Consider the following 5,863-nt stretch of genomic DNA (forward strand, 5'->3'; position numbering starts at 1 on the left):
CTAGTGTGGGCACTCCGATGCTTAAGTTAGTACTCTTCTTGAGTGAGCTAGATGCTTGAATGCTAGAAGGCTAGTAGGCAATAAATCGTGTGTACCTTGTGAGGTTGAATGTGAGGCCTATATATAGGCATTGTTTGGAGTGGGCTTCATGCATCTTATCCGAGATCTCCGGGAGGTTGTGCCTAACCAGTTCGAAGTCCTCAGAGGTAGTTGTGCACGTAGACCAGTCTTCGCGCCTTGTTCGATTTCCTCTGAAACATTCGGTGCAGGGGACAACTTTCGAGAAACCTAGGAGTGACGAGATATGCATGCAGAATGGGTCAGTGAGCATGTCTTGCAGGTCGCCACCTGGACCTCAATCAGGTTGGCAAGCCCTCGAAGGAGGTCGCTCCTCACTTTGAAGTCACTTTGGCTGGTGACGAGGTGCCACAAGTCGGCCCTAGACGAGGTGCTTCTAGCCACCCTAAGTTGTGGATGAGGTCGCCAGCCCGATTTCTACCAAGTCAGTAGAGGTGGGTCACTAGGTCAGCAGCAAAGGCAGATTGCCAAGTGGGACTCCATCACTTTGGCTATGACAAGTCATCGCGTAGGTGCTGTCTAAGTGTCATTCAGTTATTCCGAGATATCATGTGTCACATTGTCGTTGGAAGGCCAAATCTGCCCTCATCATCAACCTATCCAATTACCTCATCTGTGGGCTTAAGCATTTAGGTTTAATGGTTGTTTGAGAAAATGAAAGGGTTGGAGAGTTTAAGCGGGATATCAAAATATCAAAGGCATTTGATATTTTTTTTGAGTATAGAGACCAACGTTAAGTCCCAATTCCGTTAAGTATTGGCATAGGGACGTGTTCGATTCTCATTCGTTAGGACAGAAAAAATTCTGTCCCTACGTACGGGACAGACGATGTGAGCCTCAAACCTCCCAAGCTGATTTCCCAATATATTCAATAATGTGGCATGTCAAGTTAACACAACCAGCCCTTGATAAAGGATAGAGAGAGAGAGAAAGAGAGAGCAAAAGTGTACAAGTGTACAACACGATAGTTCTCATTCAACCATAGAAGCTATAATAAGATAATATGGATTAAGTAGTAGAGACCTATTAGCACGCTAAGGAGCAATTGAGCAAACACACTAGTGAGCGAGGTAGACGCTGAACTGAAGCACGGTTTCGACGCCATCGGTCGTGTGTTGATCGGACGGATGAATGGTCTGAATCGTGGCGTATCCTTGTGCATTCTCATATTTTCCGGTGCCTCCAACTATAGCAATCTGAGACTCTGGGGCTGCTGTTCGGTGGACACCGAACAAGCTAATGCTATCATCCTCATGATCACCACCATGGAACAGTGCCGTGAGGGCCATTGTCTGGCTCCTCCCATCTAACGAGCTGGCCAAGTAGAACCCCTGCGCCTTCCCAACCACGGAAGACCCCAGCTCATGTCCTTCAGTTAGTTCATCGTCGACCACGGTGATTGTCCCGAACATGAGCTTCTGAAGAGTTGCTCCGGCTGGTAGCTGGCCGGCAGCGACAAAAGGAAGGTTGTTGCCGCCATTAACCACGTTGTTGTTACCGTTGTTCTGAACAATGGTGCTGCTGGTGGTTGTGCCACCAAGGCCAGCAAGGAATGGAACGTTATTGTTGTTGATGACGCCATTGTTACCGTTAAAGAGTGGAACTCCTCCGTTCACGGGGAAGACACCACTATTCGGTCTGGAGAAAGGGATACCGTTCACACTGGAGGTGGCAACGATCCCGGTCACCACCCTCGCCGACGGTGCTGTCCCGCCTAGGATATCGTGCATGAAGAAGGACAATGGGGGGTTTGCGTCAGGGTGTGTTACGGTGACACTACTAGTGGTAACTCCTACCCCAGCCGCTCCATTACTTGATTGCGTGATCGCCGGAGCCGCCTCCGGGGCCATGTCAGGGACCGGTGTTACTGCAGGAGGTACCGCATCAGGAACAGGTGCTGTCACAGGATTGGATGCCTCTGGTGCAGTCGCAGGAGCCGGTGGTGCTGCGTCCTCCTTCATGAGGGTCCTAGCTGAGTTGGCACATCCGACGGTGATAGCTATCAAGAGGACGTAGATCGTTGTCTTAAGTGTTGCAGAAGCAAGTGAGAGCTGTTTTGCCATCGGGAGTTGTGTTTTGAGAGGAGATGCTACGACTCCAAGAGATTTTTGCTGGTTTGGGGAAGGAAGCTGAGGAGTGATATATATATAGTGGCGAGAGTTGGTTGCAGTCGACAGTGGAGCTGATAAGATGGAGTAGTTGTTCAGTAAATTTGGTTTCTTCTCAAGTTATCAGTGTTTGGTTGTAAACCGAAACCCTATTTGCTATATATTTGTCTGTAAGTAGATAAAGTGGAGCAGACGTGGACTTCGAAGTTGGGTTCCAATTACCAAACAAGGCATACGCATGCATGTAAGGAAAGTGATTTAGAGGCTCTTCAGCAACTTTTAATTTAGCATCTGGGGTTCGGTTGGAATCTAAGTGTTGGTTGGGCTTTATAGAGAAAAGGGCGAGGTGTTGTAGATGCCAGAAGGAGATGCTATTATTTTGATTTTCTTTTTTTGTTGATGGATTGTATTTTGAATTTAAGACACTAGCAGAAGGGCCCCTGCGAACAAATATCTGACATCTTTATCGGATTCAAATTTGAATCAATATTTCGATCAGATATTCGACTTGGATCGGGCATCTCCATTTCGGATTTTTAGATCAGATATATAGAGAACGATTTAGTCTTGATGAAGAAGAAAAGAAACAGTCTAAAGTAAGGCTGAAACATTAATCATAGTGAAATTGGTTATTGAATTAAAATTAGTGCCATGGGTACAATAAAACCCAATCCACCGAAAATATCTTATACAAATTAGCACCGAAAGAATTCTACAAGCTTGACTAAAAGAGCAGTTATAACAACACAAACAAATTTAAGCATGAGTTTCTTCAACAGAAAATGAATTTTTGAGGAAAAAGGACTTGTAATTTTCCACTAGTTCCTGAATTCCTCAACAGGCATTCAACTTTGTTGATCAAAGTTTGAAGGTAGCTTTGTTTGGAAAGCCCTCAACAGGTCATGCAGCACATATTGAATAAAAAACTTGTAATCATTTTGAACAAAAATGATATTGCAACAACTAAATATTGGTTAAGATAGGATATCTTCATTCAATTCAACCCAAGCCATTTAAGATTTTGATTTCGTCCTGGAATGAGGATATACTGCAACTTAAGTGGTCTTCATAAAAATTCGAGCTAATTTCAAATCATCTGTGGGACCAAATTAATATCCCTTCTCTCAACTACAAGTAAAGCTAAAAAGAAGCATCTTGTTGACTTGTAGGAGACTACAAGGTCAACAGGTGACAAGTTAGGTGCTTATACCAGAGGCATCATTTCCCCAATTACAGAGCCATTATCTCAAACTACCTTCTATGCAATGAAACAATAAAAATTGTAAAGGTTAATCATCATCTTCATCGGCTTCCCCATTCTCATCTTCATCAAAGTCATCATCTTCATCGGCTAATTTCAAATCATCTGTACATGCCAATCCTTTCTATTACTTTAGGACCAATGCCATTTGCAGTAGAAGTAGATGCAGCCATTCTTCTAACCTCCCTGGAATGTAGCTGGTCAATGTACTTCTCATGCAAGGACACGCCCTTAACTTGCTTTGGAATTGGTGGACGAACAAGAACTGTTTGACATGATCTTCTTAATCTTGATAGCGACTTCCTATGGGCTGATGATGATCTACTATGACACTTCTGAAGAAAATCAGAACTTTTTCTCTATACATTCAGAGGTGGAGACTATATCATGTTGAAAAGCTTGACAAGAAGAACTCGTGGGGGCTCTCAAGAACCGAGAACAAATCTGCTTTACAACCTTGGTCTATCAAATAGTGCATACTAAATGTCTCACAGTTTTCTGTGCATGGTGTTTCTTCTACTTGTTTTTCCTTCTTTTAACACTGAGTGCAGTGATTCCAGAAGTTTACTTCCAGAAGAATGAGAAATGGGCCATTCATAGTAATTGATTCCATGGAAATGTAACATTTAGAATGGAGAATTAAAGAATCATCACATGATATTACCAGTTAACATCTAAAATGATGAAATCTAACTTCTGAGGAAAAAGAAATAAACAATGATGTTCACAGTAGCATCTAACATAAAAGAATACTGCACGATGATTAAGCCTCATGAGATTTCATTGTTTTATGAAAAATTATGTGAATTAAGAAACATAGAACCATGTAACAAGGAACTACAATTTTATGTAAAGATGAATAGGTGAATTTCTCATCATACAAACAAGAAAAAAAAGGTGATAAGAAATGTTTAAGAAAATTAAAGGGAAGAAACACAAGTGATCAAAGGAACAAATGATTAGCATGTAAACCTTTAAGACCAGCAGTGAATAGCACAAGATCAAGAATTCTTTCTGGTTGCAATTGTGTTTACATGCTTCTCTTGGTTAGCTTCAGTTTTTCTAGGTTGTTTAATGTTTTATGCCGACTGATTTTCTTCTCCAGCCATCCCTTTCATAGTTGGTTGTTTCTTGACCAAAGGCTCATCTCACACCATATGCTAATATGGTGTCTGAGTCTAATTTTGTTACAAATAAAGAAAATGCTAGCCATGCCATTCATTGCCCCATCTGGTCTTGTTGTGAAACCAACAGTGGGAACTTGACGATATTTGGTCACACCTTGGGTTAAAAGTTTACATTCAATAGCTTATAGGTTTTGTATTCTGCTCTTATTACTTACCTTTCTAGATGTCCTAACGTTGGAAGTAGGAAGAAATGGTAGTGTTAGGGGCTTGAGAATGGATATGTTGATACAAAAGAAAGAAATAATATGTCCAGTTACTGCCAATCAACAAGTCATATATTAAATCTGACGATATAAAATAAAAAAATAAAAGAACAATTAGGGCACCGGAAGATGCTAGAGAACCTGCCAAGGTAGGAATATGAACCTAAGAAACCACATCCTAAATGTACTTTGTACTCAAACCAAACAAAGCAATAAGATTAGGGAGGCACCCATGTGTGTTTTACATAGCATATACACAAAAAAGACAAAAGTCAATTGGGCTCATGATCAATAATTTGACCCCACTTATTACCATAAATTCAGAAATGAGAGACCACTAAACTCCCTTTGAAGGGATGAGAGATCCATCGTATGGATGGCCGAACCCTGCAGGAAGATTGGGAGAAATTTCAAAAATTTCTCTCTCCTATCTGTGAATCGTACTCCCTATTTTAGAAGAATGCATTTTCAAATATCAATCTTAAATCGAACCGAACCAGATCTGAAACTAAAAGGGAGGAGAGGGATATACTTGATACGGAGTAGCAGTAACTCCCAATGAAGGTGTTCACGCCCAAGGATAAATCCAAAATCTGCTTTCACTGAAAATGACACAGTGTGCGGTGAAACAGGATCAGCAAGACGGCTCTTCAGTAAGAACCGAATTCTTCAACAAGAATGGAGTAGAAGGCTGGTGAGCACGACATCAAATTGCCTCTTCTACCAAGAAGCAACATCAAGAACAATTCTTGATTACTCCCACAAGTGGAGATCGAACTGGGTAGGGGCGGTAAGAACAGAAGAAAAGTCTGCAAACTGTTGTAATGTCTGTTGTGTATTTTGCATGTCCACCCTGCTTTCTTATTTATAGCCTTAAAGAGGCAACCTCCTAATCTAATTAGGAGTTTCCTAATCCAAATCTTTATTTGGATATGGACTCTTTAAGTGATAAGGACAATCCCTAATCTTATCTGCAGTTTAAGATCAGATTGATTCTAATCAAATTAGGAATTTCCTGATCCAAAT

At 41.4% G+C, this 5,863-nt stretch overlaps 1 pseudogene; it reads right to left on the reverse strand.

Moving 5' to 3' along the window:
- Positions 1–1,136: 1,136 nt before the first annotated feature.
- On the reverse strand, positions 1,137–2,153 carry LOC148848944 (dirigent protein 9 pseudogene; annotated as a pseudogene).
- Positions 2,154–5,863: the final 3,710 nt, after the last annotated feature.

This window comes from Nelumbo lutea, chromosome 6, assembly GCF_056320005.1.
Source record: "Nelumbo lutea isolate HS-2025 chromosome 6, American lotus-T2T, whole genome shotgun sequence".
NCBI lineage: Eukaryota > Viridiplantae > Streptophyta > Magnoliopsida > Proteales > Nelumbonaceae > Nelumbo > Nelumbo lutea.